At 47.9% G+C, this 18,030-nt stretch overlaps 1 pseudogene; it reads left to right on the forward strand.

Annotated features, from left to right (window-relative positions):
- Positions 1–3,157: 3,157 nt before the first annotated feature.
- Positions 3,158–17,728, forward strand: LOC139233566 (hydroxylysine kinase-like; annotated as a pseudogene).
- The last annotated feature ends 302 nt before the right edge of the window (positions 17,729–18,030 follow it).

Below are 18,030 nucleotides of genomic sequence, written 5' to 3' on the forward strand. Positions count from 1 at the left end.
CTGTTTTCTCTCTCTCTCCTTTTTTAAAAAGTGGGGTTACATTGGCTACCCTCCACTCGATAGGAACTGATCCAGAGTCAATGGAATGTTGGAAAATGACTGTCAATGCATCCGCTATTTCCAAGGCCACCTCCTTAAGTACTCTGGGATGCAGTCCATCAGGCCCTGGGGATTTATCGGCCTTCAATCCCATTAATTTCCCCAACACAATTTCCCGACTAATAAGGATTTCCCTCAGTTCCTCCTCCTTACTAAACCCTCTGACCCCTCTTATATCCGGAAGGTTGATAGTGTCCTCCAGGGTGAATACCGAACCAAAGTACTTGTTCAATTGGTCCGCCATTTCTTTGTTTCCCGTTATGACTTCCCCTGATTCTGACTGCAGGGGACCTACGTTTGTCTTTACTAACCTTTTTCTCTTTACATATCTATAGAAACTTTTGCAATCCACCTTAATGTTCCATGCAAGCTTCTTCTTGTACTCCATTTTCCCTGCCCTAATCAAACCCTTTGTCCTCCACTGCTGAGTTCTAAATTTCTCCCAGTCCCCAGGTTCGCTGCTATTTCTGGCCAATTTGTATGCCACTTCCTTGGCTTTAATACTATCCCTGATTTCCCTTGATAGCCACGGTTGATCCACCTTCCCTTTTTTATTTTTACGACAGACAGGAATGTACAATTGTTGTAGTTCATCCATGCGGTCTCTAAATGTCTGCCATTGCCCATCCACAGTCAACCCCTTAAGTATCATTCGCCAATCAATCCTAGCTAATTCATGCCTCATACCTTCAAAGTTACCCTTCTTTAAGTTCTGGACCATGGTCTCTGAATTAACTGTTTCATTCTCCATCCTAATGCAGAATTCCACCATATTATGGTCACTCTTCCCCAAGGGGCCTCGCACAACGGTATTGCTAATTAATCCTCTCTCATTAGACAACACCCAGTCTAAGATGGCCTCCCCCCTAGTTGGTTCCTCGACATATTGGTCTAAAAAACCATCCCTTATGCACTCCAGGAAATCCTCCTCCACCGTATTGCTTCCAGTTTGGTTAGCCAAATCTATGTGCATATTAAAGTCACCCATTATAACTGCTGCACCCTTATTGCATGCACCCCTAATTTCCTGTTTGATGCCCTCCCCAACATTACTACTACTGTTTGGAGGTCTGCACACAACTCCCACTAACGTTTTTTGCCCTTTGGTGTTCTGCAGTTCTACCCATATAGATTCCACATCATCCAAGCTAATGTCCATTCTAACTATTGCATTAATCTCTTCTTTAACCAGCAATGCTACCCCACTTCCTTTTCCTTTTATTCTATCCTTCCTGAATGTTGAATACCCCTGGATGTTGAGTTCCCAGCCCTGATAATCCTGGAGCCATGTCTCCGTAATCCCAATCACATCATATTTGTTAACATCTATTTGCACAGTTAATTCATCCACCTTATTACGGATACTCCTTGCATTAAGACACAAAGCTTTCAGGATTGTTTTTTTAACACCCTTTTTCCTTTTAGAATTTTGAAGTACAGTGGCCCTTTTTGTTTTTTGTCTTGGGTTTCTCTGCCCTCCACCTTTCCTCCTCTCCTTTCTGTCTTTTGCTTTGGTCTCCTTTTTGTTTCCCTCTGTCTCCCTGCATTGATTCCCATCCCCCTGCAATATTAGTTTAACTCCTCCCCAACAGCACTAGCAAACACTCCCCCTAGGACATTGGTTCCGGTCCTGCCCAGGTGCAGACCGTCCGGTTTGTACTGGTTCCACCTCCCCCAGAACCGGTTCCAATGCCCCAGGAATTTGAATCCCTCCCTGCTGCACCACTGCTCAAGCCATGTATTCATCTGCGCTATCCTGCGATTCCTACTCTGACTAGCATGTGGCACTGGTAGCAATCCCGAGAATACTACTTTTGAGGTCCTACTTTTTAATTTAGCTCCTAGCTCCTTAAATTCGTTTCGTAGGACCTCATCCCTTATTCTACCTATGTCGTTGGTACCAATGTACAATACGACAACTGGCTGTTCTCCCTCCATTTTTAGAATGTCCTGCACCCGCTCAGAGACATCCTTGACCCTTGCACCAGGGAGGCAACATACCATCCTGGAGTCTCGGTTGCGGCCGCAGAAACGCCTATCTATTCCTCTTACAATTGAATCCCCTATCACTATCGCTCTCCCACTCTTTTTCCTCCCCTCCTGTTCAACAGAGCCAGCCACGTTGCCATGAACTTGGCTGCTGCTGCCCTCCCCTGATGAGTCATCCCCTTCAACATTACTCAAAGCAGTGTATCTGTTTTGCAGGGGGATGACCACAGGGGACCCCTGCACTACCTTCCTTGCACTGTTCTTCCTGCTGGTCTTCCATTCCCTATCTGGCTGTGGACCCTTCACCTGCGGTAAGACCAACTCGCTACACGTGCTACTCACGTCATTCTCAGCATCGTGGATGCTCCAGAGTGAATCCACCCTCAGCTCCAACTCCGCAACGCGGTCCATCAGGAGCTGGAGGCGGACACACTTCCCACACACGTAGCGCCCAGGGACACTGGAGTCGTCCCTGAGTTCCCACATGGTACAGGAGGAGCATAACGACCGAGCTGTCCTGTCATGACTTAACCCTTAGATAGGCAACAACAATGCTAAAGTTTACTCACTGTTATAGAAGAGAAGAAAGAAAAACTACTCACCAATCACCAGCCAATCACTTACCCCCTTGGCTGTGACATCACCTTTCTGTTTCTTTCTACTTCTTTTTTGCCTTCTTCCTGTAGCTGCACAAGTACGCTTTTTATAGGCCTTACGTTCCAACACAGTCCGGTTCTGGACTGCATTGTCTGGAACTTCGATTGTGTTATTTGCAATGAAATACATTTCTAGCTGATCCACATACGCTTTAAAACGTTCCCGGTTGTGTCTATATTCACCCAAATATCCGATTACACTTGCCATTTTAATTCTCTAGCAGTTCACCCCGTGTGCTGTATTTTTACCTCGGATTTTGTAGCTTTTTTTTCCAAGACAGAAACTTCCAAAGTCTCTCTGTCGGCTGGCTGAATCCTTCACCAACAAAATTTAAGCTTTAAACATCTGAAAAATCTCATCCTCGATCGCCAAATGTGATATCTTCACAGAGCACCACACACAGCTTCCTAACATGCAGGCTGCTCTCTCGCAACTCCCTGAAAGCCTGTTCTGTTTAATGAATAACTATACAGTTGCAGTACACAATACGTTCACATCCACAGTGTGGAGCTACAAGCATTACAAGCTTACAGACATTACAGCTTCCACAGAGAGACCTGCTCTAATCAAACCCTCACTTTGTGAAGCCCAGGCTGGTGAGCTGGTTGGACGATTGTATGGTCTGAAGGTCTCCAGTGTCCAATCAATGCCCAGTTATGATGACCAGAACTTCCACATCCAGGTGTCTGAGACCCAGGGAGCGGAGATCGCAGCAAGAGCTATGTCCTCAAAGTGATGAACACTGCCAATAGCCAAGATGTCGATTTGTTTGAAGGGCAAACACGAATTATGATATTTTTGAACAAGAAAGGTTTTCCTTCTCCCACTCCAATACCAACCATTGAAGGCAGAACTATGTCACTGGAGACGATTGGTGAGTATCATTTATTGTTTACTGAATATTGGGAAGATCAAAGCCATTGTTCTCGGTTCCTGCAACAAACTCCATTCCCTGGACACTGGCTCAATCCCTCTCTCTAATTCCTGTCTGATACTGAACCAGACTTTGCAACCTTGGTGTCATATCTGACCCTGAAATGAGCTATCGACCACATATCCGCAGCATAATTAAGGCCGCCTATTTCCTGCTCCATAACAACGTCCATCTCCGCCCTTGCCTCAGCTCATCCGCTGCTGAAACCCTCATCCATGTTACCTCTAGACTTGACTACTCCAACGCACGCCTGACTGGTCTCCCACATTCTACCCTACGTAAACTAGAGGTGACCCAAAACTCGGCTGCGTGTTTTAACTTGCACCAAGTCCCGCTCACCTATCACCCCTGTGCTCGCTGACCTACATTGGCTTCCGGTTAAACAACGCCTCGATTTCAAAATTGTCTTCCTTATTTCTAAATCCCTCCATGGTCTCGCCCCTCCATATCTCTGTAATCTCCTTCAGCCCCACAATCCCCCGAGATGTCTGCGCTCCTCTAATTCTGCCATCCTGAGCATCCCTGATTGTAATCGCTCAACCATTGGTGGCTGTGCCTTCTGTTGCCTGGGCCCCAAGCTCTGGAACTCCCTGCCTAAAACTCTCCACCTCTCTACCTCACTTTCCTCCTTCAAGACACTCCTTAAAACCTACCTCTTCCCTGCGCTAATTTCTAATTATGCGGCTCGGTGTCAAATTTTTATCGCATAATACTCCTGTGAAGCGTCTTGGGACGTTTCACTACATTAAAGGCGCTATATAAATTCAAGTTGTTGTTGTTTTTGTTACTGTACATTGGTTACAGTTGACCAATCACACAGCCCTTTAAAAATTTGAAACTTTTTATAAGTGTCCATATTTGTATAAATCCCTGCAAACATTATAACTAATTAGAAACCAGTATCTATTTATATCGTTTAGCTTCCGAAAGATTAAGCTAACTAATTGAGCAAGCATTCTGTGTGCTCTTACCCTTTAGAGATTGTGGGGAAGACCATAAAGTCCACCTGGTCCAGTTACTGACCTACCTTCCTGGAACTCCATTGGCCGAAGTCTCTGCAGGCCCGCAGACCTTGTACAAAGCTGGCCGAGCACTTGCTCCAGGCTCTTGAAGTAAGTCCATGTATTCTTCCTCAAAATTTGTCCTTTAAAATGGCCGTGCATGGCACACATGGAAACTGCGATGTAAATCAATCTCTGTCTGTAGTTCACAGTAAAGCCCCCTCCTGTTGTAACAAATCAGACTTGCTCTGAAGCTTCGTAGTCTGACACCACAAAATACATTATGAAGGGATTGTTTGAAAAGCTTTCCTCATTATATATAATCTGTAGGCATCACAGGAATGATTCCACACTCGACCAGCTCCGTTGGGCGGGCCACATTGTTCGCATGCCTGACACAAGACTCCCAAGACAAGCGCTCTACTCGGAACTCCTATTCGGCAGGCGGGCCCCAGGTGGGCAGAGGAAATGTTACAAGGACACCCTCAATGCCTCCTTGATAAAGTGCAACATCCCCACCGACACCTGGGAGTCCCTGGCCAAAGACCGCCCCAAGTGGAGCAAGTGCATCTGGGAGGGCGCTGAGAACCTTGAGTCTCATCGCTGAGAGCATGCAGAAAATAAGCGCAGGCAGCGGAAGGAGCGTGCAGCAAGCCAGTCCCACCCACCCCATCTGTGACAGAGATTGTAATTCCCATATTGGACTGTTCAGTCACCTAAGAACTCACTTTTGGAGTGGAAGCAAATCTCGATTTCGAGGGACTGCCTTTGATGATGATGATTCCAAGCATGAAACAGCAGAAAGTCTGATATCACCAACAGTTGGATTTTGGGGACCTCTGGTCATAACAAACTTATCTTTTTTGTTTCCAAAAAATAAATGTGGAAAGAGGCCAGATATCCCACACATGCAGCATTTTCCTCTAACTCACAGCTGTGGTTGGTGACTACAGCCAGGGCAATATGGAAGATCTTCTTTTATTGTGCTGTGTAACGTCCTTGGCCCATTGGGAGAAGGTTTCACGTGACACACAATGGCCATAGTAGGAGAAGCAGCCATCCAATAAGATAGTGGCACATTGAGAGAAGGGACCACCCAATACATGATGGCCCATTGGGAGTCATCATCACAGGCATAGGTATGATAACTGCCATCATCATAGGTAGTCCCTCAAAATCGAGGAAGACTTGCTTCCACTCTAAAAGTGAGTTCTCAGGTGACTATACAGTCCAATACGGGAATTACAGTCTCTGTCACAGGTGGGTCAGACAGTGTTGAAGGAAAGGGTGGGCGGGGAGTCTGGTTTGCCGCACGCTCCTTCTGCTGCCTGCGCATGCTCTCGGCGACGAGACTCGACTTTCAGCGCCATCCCAGATGCTCTCTCTCCACTTAAAGCAGTCTTGGACCAGGGATTCCCAGGTGCCAGTAGGGATGTTGCACTTTATCAAGGAGGCTTTGAGGGTGTCCTTGAGATGTTTCCTCTGCCCACCTGGGGTCGCTTGCCGTGAAGGAAGGCCATGTACAAGGTTTGGTGCTGTTCCCTGCATTTCTCTTATAGTTGTCGCGCAGTGAAGATCATGTCTCTTTTGCCCCGTAGTGGACGGAATCCGCATTTTGATCTGGGAGGAGGTCTTCAGCCACAGGGAGCAGACAGTTGAGGATTTTAGCGATGACTTTCCCAGTGGTCAACAGTAGGGAGATTCCTCTGCAGTTGCCACAGTCGGACTTGTCCCCTTTTTTGAAGATGGTCACGATTATGGCATCTCTGAGATCTCCCGGCAGGCTCTCCTCCTTCCAGATGAGAGAGATGAGGTCATGCATTTTGTGCCAATAGTGTCTCTCCGCTGTACTTTAGTGCCTCAGCGGGGATTCCATCTGCTCCTGATGCCTTGTTGTTCTTGAGCTGACATTGGGAGTAGGGAGTAGGGAACATCCAATACAGAATGACCCATGGGAGAAGAGACCATCCAATAGATGGTGGCTCAATGGGAGAAGGGGTCACTCAATACACAATGGCCCATTGGGAGATGGGACAACCCAATAGACGATAGCTAACTGGGAGAATGGACCACCCAAAAGATGGTGGCTCCAGTCGGGAATGGAGTCTGATCCCAGGTGGTTTAGTGTCCTATAGTAAGTATTTTCCATGCTGATGTTGGGTGGGGAACATCTGTAACGACTCCCTCGCCGTGTAGACTGAGTTTCCCTCAGTTTTCCCTTTATCTACCGTGCAGACAGGTGTCTATTTTGGTCCAGCCTCATTGTTTCCTGTCTCCTAGATCTAAAATGAACTTTGTCAGGACCTGAACTTGGACCTGTTGATGCTGAATTGTACAGAATTCCACAACAAATCCACAGGAGTTTTTGACACCACACAGCCTGATTGATATATTGGTGGGGAGAAAGTAGTGGATTTGTCCAATTGTTAGGAATTCCAGCACCCTACCCTGAGGAGTCTGCAGCGAGAAGATTTCCTCTGGAATCTTTCAAACACCCACATGCTGGATGAGTACCTGTATGCAGTGGAGCAGGGCACAATCATCGAGTTGTGGAGAAAATTATTCAGCAATTCAGGGAGAAGATACTTCCAAATCTTAGCAAGTTTCGGAAAAGTAAGTGTCCAGCTCTTGTGGCCCTGAAGCCCACAGGGTAGAGATTGACCCTGGGCGGTAATGCAACCGGGGCGCTACCAGTGGGCCGTCAGTTACCCGCCCGCTCGATATTCACATCTACTGTAATCAATGGAATCCAATATCGGGCCAGGTGCATAATGGGCGGCCCAAACGGTAACGTCCCTTTTGGTGTCACCATTTCTAACCCGACAGATCGTAATACTTTCCGTGTGAGGCCGAGCGAAGGCAAGAGAAGAAAGAAAGAACGAAAAGAAAGGAAAGAGAGAAAAGAAAGAAAAACTGAAAGAAAGGATAGGCTTTCATTTATATAGCACCTTTGACGAACTCCCTCCACCTGGAATTCGGGCCATTTTAAACAGGGTGGAATCTGGGAAGATGTAGATTTTGCCCCAGATTGCCTCCCCTTCCCCCTCCGGTGCGGGGGTCCCACTTAACCTCTGCCCCAGCTCCCCATCGGAATTGCAGGCCCAAGGGATTCAATGTATTTCCAGCCGACCTCCCGTGGCATTGCTGACAGTGAGTCAGGCAATACGGTAAAGTGTGACTGCGAAGGTGTGACAAAGCAAGTGTGATGCTTTGAGAAGCACGTGCTATATAACAAGACTTTCAATAGAGCTACATATTAAGTTATAATTTAAGCGTTGTCTTCAGTTATGGATGATAAAACATTGCAATGTTTGTGTCTTTAACAGGCATTAATCACGGGGACTTCAGTCATACCAACATTCTAGTGCAGCCTGTTCATTCTTCAGCTGATCCATCCAACCCGACTCGCCCACAGCAGGCGTTTGATATATCTGGTATACTGGGTTTCAGTGACATGAGCTATGGCTATTGTTGTGTATGGAGAAAGAGTCCGAATGAACATTGTGAGCTCAAAATAAAGTGTGACCGTAGTCTTTTATTACAGATCTCCAGAGTGCCTCTCCAACCTGTGAAGCTTCCTTAAATACCTGTGCTCCCAAGGGATTATGGGATCCCTTGGGACTCCAGGGGATGAGCCCTCTGGTGGCTGTACAGAGTAAATACAAGTCCACATATATAACAACACTCCCCCCCCCCCCCTCCGCCAAAGTCAATAGTGTAACTATTTACAATGTGAGTCGATCTGGTGCCCTTCTTGCTCTGGTTGATCGTCTCGGTGTAAAAGCTGGTGTTGTTGAATCATTTGTTGGGCCCTCGCTGGGCTGCTGTGCAGCTGGTCTCACTGGGCTACCTGATGTGTTGAGCTCTGCCGGACTGCTGTGGATGATGGGTTTTGCTTCGTGGTCAACCGTGGTGCCGGTTGCCACTGGTGTGTATGTTGGGGGATCAAAAAAGGTAGGGTCCAAGTTGGGTTGCTCAGGGCAGTCCGTGAATCTAAGTTTGATTTGGTCCTAGTGTTTCCGGTGAATGAGTCCATTTGAAAGTTTGACCCCGAAACACCCTGCTCCCCTCTTTGGCCACGACAGTGACCTTGTCAATAATTTAATACAAATACAAGATCATTGATTTCAATTTCGCGTGACACATTTGCGATTTCATGGTATGCACTTTGTTGAAGCCGCCTGTTCTCTACCTGTTCATGTAGATCAGGGTGAACTAACGAGAGCCTTGTCTTACGTGCTCTTTTCATGAGCAGTTCTGTAGGTGCGATCCCAGTGAGTGAGTGTGGTCTCGTGCAGTAGCTAAGCAGGACTCGTGATAGGCGAGTCTGCAGTGAGCTTTCAGTTACCCTCTTCGAGCCTTGCTTGATAGTTTGCACTGCTCTCTCTGCCTGACCATTGGACGCTGGTTTAAACGGGGCAGATATGACATCTTTGATCCCGTTACGGGTCATGAATTATTGAACTCAGCACTGGTAAAACATGGCCCGTTGTCGCTCACCAGGACATCGGGTAAGCCGTGTGTGGCAAACATGGCCCGAAGGCTTTCAGTAGTGGCAGCGGACGTGCTAGCCGACATTATCTCACATTCAATCCACTTGGAGTATGCGTCTACAACCACAAGGAACATTTTACCCAAGAACGGGCCTGCATAGCCGACATGTACCCTAGACCACGGTTTGGAGGGCCAAGACCATAAACTTAGCGGCACCTCTCTGGGTACATTGCTGAACTGCGAGCATGTATTACATCTGTGAACGCAGGACTCTAAGTCCACATCGATACCAGGCCACCACACGTGGGATCTGGCTATCGCTTTCATCATTATGATGCCTGGGTGGGTACTGTGGAGGTCATTGATGAAGGTGTCTCTGCCCTTCTTGGGGACCACTAATCGATTGCCCCACAGAAGGCAGTCTGTCTGTATAGACATTTCACCTTTGCGCCACTGAAACGACTTTATCTCTTCCTGCATTTCCACTGGGACACTGGACCAGCTCCCGTGAAGCACACAGCTTTTGACTAGAGATAATAAGGGGTCCTGGCTTGTCCCGGTTTTGATCTGCTGGGCAGTGACGGGTGATTGTTCACTCTCAAATGCTTCCATAACCATGGCTAGATCTGTGGGCTGCGCCATTTCCACCCCCGTGGTGGGCAATGGCAGCCTACTGAGAGCATCGGCGCATTTTTCTGTGCCTGGCCTGTGGCGGATGGCATTGGTGTATGCGGACAACGTGAGCGCCCATTTCTGGATGCGGGCCGATGCGTTGGTATTTATCCCTTTACTCTCGGAAAACAGGGATATAAGTGCCTATGGTCAGTTTCCAATTCGAATTTTAGCCCAAACAGGTATTGATGCATTTTCTTTACCCCATAGACATACGCTAACGCTTCTTTTTCAATCATGCTGTAGGCTCTCTCAGCCTTAGACAGACTCCTGGATGCATAAGCAACCGGTTGCAGTTTCCCGAAATCATTAGCTTGTTGCAACACACACCCGACGCCATATGACGACGCATCACATGCGAGTGTACCAAACGTTTACATGGATCATACAACACAAGCAATTTGTTTGAGCATAACAATTTTCTCGCTTTTACAAAGGCATTTTCTTGGCTTTTGCCCCAAACCTATTCGCCCCCTTTTTGTAGGAAGACATGTAGTGGTTCTAGCAGGGTGCTGAGACCCGGTAAGAAGTTACCAAAGTAGTTCAGGAGTCCCAGAAACGACCGCAGCTCCGTCACATTCTGTGGCCTCGGTGCGTTGTCGATTGCCTCCGTCTTCACGTTGGTGAGCCTGATGCTGTCCGCCGCAAATCTCCTTCCCAAGAACTCCACTTCAGGCACCAGGAAAACGCACTTCGAGCATTTTAACCTGAGCCCCACATGGTTGAGTCGACTATAAACCTCCTCCAGGTTCTGCAGGTGCTCGACTGTGTTCCGACCTGTGACCAAGATATCGTCCTGGAAGACCACGGTATGTGGGACCAACTTCAGTAAACTTTCCATGTTTCGCTGGAATATTGCCGCCGCTGATCGGATTCCAAACGGGCATCTGTTATAAACAAAAAGACCCTTGTATGTGTTGATGCAGGTGAGGGCCCTCGATGATTCCTCCAGTTCTTGCATCATGTAGACTGAAGTCAGGTACAGCTTCGTGAACTTCTTTCTTCCCGCCAGCGTTGCAAAGAGGTCGTCGGCCTTTGGTAGTGGGTATTGGTCCTGCAGGGAGAAATAATTGATAGTTACTTTGTAATTGCCACAGATTCTGACGGTGCCGTCTCCCTTGAGGACTGGAACAATAGGACTGGCCCACTCACTGAACTCGATCGGTGAAATGATGCCCTCTCTTTGCAGCCGGTCTAGCTCGATCTCTACCCTTTCTCTCATCATGTACAGTACTGCTCTCGCCTTATGATAGATGCGTCGCGCCCCTGGAATTAGGTGGATCTGCACTTTTGCTCATTGGAATTTCCCGATACCTGGTTCGAACAGCGAAGGAAATTTGTTTAAGATCTGGGCACATGAAGTGTCGTTAGTGGGCGATAGCATTCGGACGTCGTCCCAGTTCCAACGTATCTTTCCCAGCCAGCTCCTGCCGAGCAGTGTGGGACCATCGCCCGGTACCACCCAGAGTGGTAGTTTGTGCACTGCTCCATTGTAGGAGGCCTTTACGGCAGCACTGCTGATTACAGGAATCAGTTCTTTCGTGTAACTTCTAAGTTTCGTGCGAACTGGAGTTAAGACTGGCCTTGAGGCCTTGTTGCACCACAATTTTTCGAAAGTCTTTTTACCCATGATGGACTGGCTCGTGCCCGTGTCAAGCTCCATTGACACCGGGAGTCCATTTAGTTCAACATTCAGCATTATCGGGGGACAATTTGTGGTGAATGTGTGCACCCCATGTACCTCTGCCTCCTCTATCTGAGGCTCTGGTTAGTCGTGATCCTCCGTGGATCTGTCCTCCTCTGCAACATGGTGGTTTGCAAGTTTAACAGGCTTAGCAGCTCGCCTGCACACCCTCGTTGGAGATGTCCCATTGTTCCACAGTTCTTGCAAACGTACTCTTTGAATCGACATGAATGGAAACAATGAACACCCCCGCAGCGCCAACAAGGTGTTAATGGCCTTGCATTCACCACCCTTGATGGTGGACTCTGAGTCATCTGCGGACGTGCAGCTGCAGGCATGTGTGACCTGCCCTGTACGTTGTGATTCAAAAACAACATCACTTTGTTCTCAGTGCTTGTAGCTGAGAGATTTGCTTCGTATCATTACTGGTGGCAATGAATGCCTGGGCTATCGCTATGGCCTTACTCAAGGTTGGTGTCTCTACAGTCAAAAGTTTGCAAAGTATGGTTTCGTGGCCAATGCCAAATATGAAAAAGTCTCTGAGCATGTGCTCCAAATGTCCTTCAAATTCGCAATGTCCTGCAAAGTGTCTTAGCTCGGCGACATAACTCGCCACTCAGCGGGAGGTCGAGGAGGCGTTGGATAGGTGGAGCAGCAGAGGCGGGAGGCCTACAAAAGGCCCATCAGTCAGGAGGCGCCAGCGGGAGGTCGAGGAGGCATCGGAGAGGCGGAGCAGCGGGAGGTCGAGGAGGGCTTCGGAGAGGCGGAGCAGCGGGAGGTCAAGGAGGGGTCGGAGAGGCGGAGCAGCGGGAGGTCGAGGAGGGGTGAGAGAGAGGCGGAGCAGCGGGAGGTCGAGGAGGGGTTGGAGAGGCGGAGCAGCGGGAGGTCGAGGAGGGGTCGGAGAGGCGGAGCAGCGGCAGGTCGAGGAGGGGTCGGAGAGGCGGAGCAGCGGGAGGTCGAAGAGGGGTCGGAGAGGCGGAGCAGCGGGAGGTCGAGGAGGGGTCGGAGAGGCGGAGCAGCGGGATGTCGAGGAGGGGTCAGAGAGGCGGAGCAGCGGGAGGTCGAGGAGGGGTCGGAGAGGCGGAGCAGCGGGAGGTCGAGGAGGGGTCGGAGGTCAGCCGGTGCAGCTGCAGTGGGGAGGCAAAAAAGAAGTAGAAATAAATCGAAAGGTGACGTCACAGCCAAGGGGGTCAGTGATTGGCTGGTGACTGGTGGGCAGTTTTTCTTTCTTCTTTTCTTTATCAGTAAGTGATCTTTAGCATTGTTGTTGCCAAATTAAGTTAATCTAAGGGTTAAGTCATGGCAGGACAGCTCGGACACATGTTATGCTCCTCCTGTAATATGTGGGAAGTCAGAGACGCTTCCGGTATCCCTGACGACTACGTGTGCGGGAAGTGTATCCGCCTGCAGCTCCTGACGGACCGCATTGCAGCACTGGAGCTGTGGGTGGATTCACTCTGGAGCATCCACATTGCTGAGAATGACGAGAATAGCATGTTTAGTGAGTTGGTCTTACCGCAGGTAAAGGGTACACAGCTAGATAGGGGATGGGTGACCAACAGGAAGAGCAGTGCAAGGAAGGTAGTGCAGGGGTCCCCTGCGGTCATCCCCCTGCAAAACAGATACATCGCTTTGGGTACTGTTGGGGGGGATGACTCATCAGGGGAGGGCAGCAGCAGCCAAGTTCATGGCACTGTGGGTGGCTCTGCTGCACAGGAGGGCAGGAAAAAGAGTGGGAGAGCTATAGTGATAGGGGATTCAATTGTAAGGGGAATAGATAGACGTTTCTGCAGCCACAACCGAGACTCCAGGATGGTATGTTGCCTCCCTGGTGCACGGGTCAAGGATGTCTCGGAGCGGGTGCAGGACATTCTGAAAAGGGAGGGTGAACAGCCAGTTGTCGTGGTGCATATAGGTACCAACGACATAGGTAGAAAAATGGGATGAGGTCCTACGAGACGAATTTAGGGAGCTAGGAACTAAATTAAAAAGTAGGACCTCAAAAGTAGTAATCTCAGGATTGCTACCAGTGCCACGTGCTAGTCAGAGTAGGAATCGCAGGATAGCTCAGATGAATACGTGGCTTCAGGAGTGGTGCAGCAGGGAGGGATTCAAATTCCTGGGGCATTGGAACCGGTTCTGGGGGAGGTGGGACCAGACGGTCTGCACCTGGGCAGGACCGGAACCAATGTCCTAGGGGGAGTGTTTGCGAGTGCTGTTGGGGAGGAGTTAAACTAATATGGCAGGGGGATGGGAACCTATGCAGGGAGCCAGAGGGAAATAAAATGGAGGCAGAAGCAAAAGATAGAAAGGAGAATGGTAAAAGTGGAGGGCAGAAAAACCCAAGGCAAAAATCAAAAAGGGCCACATTACAGCAAAATTCTAAAGGGGCAAAGTGTGTTAGAAAGACAAGCCTGATGGCTCTGTGCCTCAATTCGAGGAGTATTCGCAATAACGTGGACGAATTAACTGCGCAGATAGCAGTTAACGGATATGATGTAATTGGCATCACGGAGACATGGCTCCAGGGTGACCAAGGCTGGGAACTCAACATCCAGGGGTATTCAACATTTCGGAAGGATAGACAGAGAGGAAAAGGAGGCAGGGTGGCGTTGCTGGTTAAAGAGGAAATTAACGCAATAGTAAGGAGGGACATTAGCCTGGATTATGTGGAATCGGTATGGGTGAAGCTGCGGAATACCAAAGGGCAGAAAACGCTAGTGGGAGTTGTGTACAGACCACCAAACAGTAGTAGTGAGGTTGGGGACAGCATCAAACAAGAAATAAGGGATGTGTGCAATAAAGGTACAGCAGTTATCATGGGCAACTTTAATCTACATATTGATTGGGCTAAACAAACTGGTAGCAATGCGGTGGAGGAGGATTTCCTGGAGTCTATTAGGGATGGTTTTCTCGACCAATATGTCGAGAATCAACTCGAGAGCTCACCATCCTAGACTGGGTGATGTGTAATGAGAAGGGACTAATTAGCAATCTTGTTGTGCAAGGCCTCTTGGGGAAGAGTGACCATAATATGGTAAAATTCTTCATTAAGATGGAGAGTGACACAGTTAATTCGGAAACTAGGGTCCTGAACTTAAGGAAAGGTAACTACGACGGTATGAGGCATGAATTGGCTAGAATAGACTGGCAAAGGATACTTAAAGCGTTGATGGTGGATAAGCAATGGAAAACATTTAAAGATCACATGGATGAACTTCAGCAATTGTACATCCCTGTCGGGAGTAAAAATAAAACGGGGAAGGTGGCTCAACCGTGGCTAACAAGGGAAATTAAGGATAGTGTTAAAACCAAGGAAGAGGCATATAAATTGGCTAGAAAAAGCAACAAGCCTGAGGAATAGAGAAATTTAGAATTCAACAAATGAGGACTAAGGGTTTAATTAAGAGGTGGAAAATAGAGTACGAGAGGAAGCTTGCAGGGAATATAAAAACTGACTGCAAAAGCTTCTACAGATGTGTGAAGAGAAAAAGATTAGTGAAGACCAACGTAGGTCCCTTGCAGTCAGAATCAGGTGAATTTATAATGGGGAACAAAGAAATGGCAGACCAATTGAACAAATACTTTGGTTCTGTCTTCACAAAGAAAGACACAAATAACCTTCCGAATGTACTAGGGGACAGTGGGTCTAGTGAGAAGGAGGAACTGAAGGATATCCTTATTAGGCGGGAAATTGTGTTCGGGAAATTGATGGGATTCAAGGCCGATAAATCCCCGGGGCCTGATTGTCTGCATCCCAGAGTACTTAAGGAAGTGGCCCTAGAAATAGTGGATGCATTGGTGGTCATTTTCCAACAGTCGATCGACTCTGGATCAGTTCCTATGGACGGGAGGGTAGCTAATGTAACACCACTTTTTTAAAAAGGAGGGAGATAGAAAACAGGTAATTATAGACCGATTAGCCTGACATCAGTAGTGGGGAAAATGTTGGAATCAATCATTAAGGATGAAATAGCAACGCATTTGGAATGCAATGACAAGATCGGTCCAAGTCAGCATGAATTTATGAAAGGGAAATCATGCTTGACAAATCTTCTGGAATTTTTTGAGGATGTAACTAGCAGAGTGGACAAGGTAGAACCAGTGGATGTAGTGTATTTGGACTTTCAAAAGGTTTTGACAAGGTCCTGCACAAGAGATTGGTGTGCAAAATCAAAGCACATGGTATTGGGGGTAATGTACTGACATGGATAGAGAACTGGTTGGCAGACAGGAAGCAGAGAGTCGGGATAAACGGGTCCTTTTCAGAATGGCAGGCAGACTAATGGAGTGCAGCAGGGCTCAGTGCTGGGACCCCAGCCCTTTACAATATACATTAACGATTTAGATGAAGGAATTGAGTGTAATATTGCCAAGTTTGCAGATGACACTAAACTGGGTGGCGGTGTGAACTGTGGGAGGATGCTAAGAGGCTGCAGGGTGACTTGGACAGATTAGGTGAGTGGACAAATGTATGGCAGATGCAGTATAATGTGGATAAATGTGAGGTTATCCATTTTGGGGGCAAAAACACGAAGGCCGAATATTATCTGAATGGCGGCAGATTAGGAAAAGGGGAGGTGCAATGAGACCTGGGTGTCATGGTTCATCAGTCATTGAAAGTTGGCATGCAGGTACAGCAGGCAGTGAAGAAGGCAAATGATATGTTGGCCTTCATAGCTAGGGGATTTGAGTTTAGGAGCAGGGAGGTCTTACTGCAGTTGTACAGGGCCTTGGTGAGACCTCACCTGGAATATTGTGTTCAGTTTTGGTCTCTCAATCAGAGGAAGGACGATCTTGCTATTGAGGGAGTGCAGCGAAGGTTCACCAGACTGATTCCAGGGATGGCTGGACTGACATATGAGGAGAGACTGGATCAACTGGGCCTTTATACACTGGAATTTAGAAGGATGAGAGGGGATCTCATAGAAACGTATAAGATTCTGACGGGACTGGACAGGTTAGACGCGGGAAGAATGTTCCCGATGTTGGGGAAGTCCAGAACCAGGGGACATAGTCTTAGGATAAGGGGTAGGCCATTTAGGACTGAGATGAAGAGAAACTGCTTCACTCAGAGAGTTGTTAACCTGTGGAATTTCCTGCCGCAGAGAGTTGTTGATGTCAGTTCATTGGATATATTTCAAGAGGGAGTTAGATATGGCCCTTACGGCTAAAGGAATCAAGGGGTATAGAGAGAAAGCAGGAAAGGGGTACTGAGGGAATGATCAGCCATGATCTTATTGAATGGCGGTGCAGGCTCGAAGGACCGAATGGCCTACTCCTGCACCTATTTTCTATGTTTCTATGTTTCCTGGCCTTCAGACTTTTTGTAGGTGTAGAACCGGTACCTCGCCATCAGAACGCTTTCCTTCGGGTACAAATGCTCTCGGACCAGTGTGCACAAATCGTCGTACAATTTCTCCGTGGGTTTCGCTGGATTGAGAAGATTCTTCCTGAGGCCATATGTTGGTGACCCACAGACGGTGAGGAGGATCGCCCTTCGTTTGGCAGTGCTCTCTTCCCCATCTAGCTCGTTGGCAACGAAGTATTAGTCAAGTTGCTCCAAAAAAGTTTCCCAATCATCTCCCTCCGAAAATTTCTCCAGGATGCCCACTGTTCTTTGTATCTTTGGGTTCGCTATCTGAATCTCGTCGCCAGTGGTTGTGTAAGGAGAAAGATTCAGACTGAACATTGTGAGCTCAAAGTAAAGTGTGACCGTAGTCTTTTATTGCAGGTCTCCAGAGTGCCTCTCCAACCTGTGAAGTCTCCTTAAATACCTGTGCTCCCAAGGGATTATGGGATCCCTTGGGACTCCAGGGGATGAGCCCTCTTGTGGCTGTACAGAGTAAATACAAGTCCACATATATAATAGTTAGTCTATATGTGGCCATATCCATCATGCACTTGATGCTTGTGAGCAAGGATCCCATAAATGTTGGGGGCCATGTTCTCGCAGGCTTCGAGAGTGTGAGCCCTTTATCCCCCGAGGAGCGAGATGCTGTGTTTTTGCTGGTTCTTTGCAGGTTTTCTCAAACGCTGGTTATGGCAAGATACAATATTCTGCTATACCCAGAACATGAAGAGTACCTTCTGACCACAGAACGAAATGGTTGGAGGCGTTTACACCAACTCTGGGGGCTGGGCAAAGAGGCAGTAGAAAAGGTTTGGTTTCATACAGCCAAGCCCTTCTCCACCTGATGTAGACCCTGTTGGTTCTGTGTTGGCCCAGGCACATTGGCCTCTCAGATAAGAATGCCATTATTGAGAGAAATCATTGAAAAAATATCAACCCATATATCCACTGCCTGCAATACTATAGGGCTAGACTTTCCACTGTGGCGATATTTCCAGCCTTAGTGCTTTTTTTATATTTCAGGATTGCTGGAATATCGCCCATTTTAAAAACCACTTGTTTCGTCTTTTTAATTTGGGCGATAGCCTTAGCGATGTGAAATTGGCCTTAGCGATGTATTTAGTCATGCAAGGCTGGCGTCTATAGC

This window comes from Pristiophorus japonicus, chromosome 21 (genome assembly GCF_044704955.1).
Source record: "Pristiophorus japonicus isolate sPriJap1 chromosome 21, sPriJap1.hap1, whole genome shotgun sequence".
In the NCBI taxonomy this organism is placed as follows: domain Eukaryota; kingdom Metazoa; phylum Chordata; class Chondrichthyes; family Pristiophoridae; genus Pristiophorus; species Pristiophorus japonicus.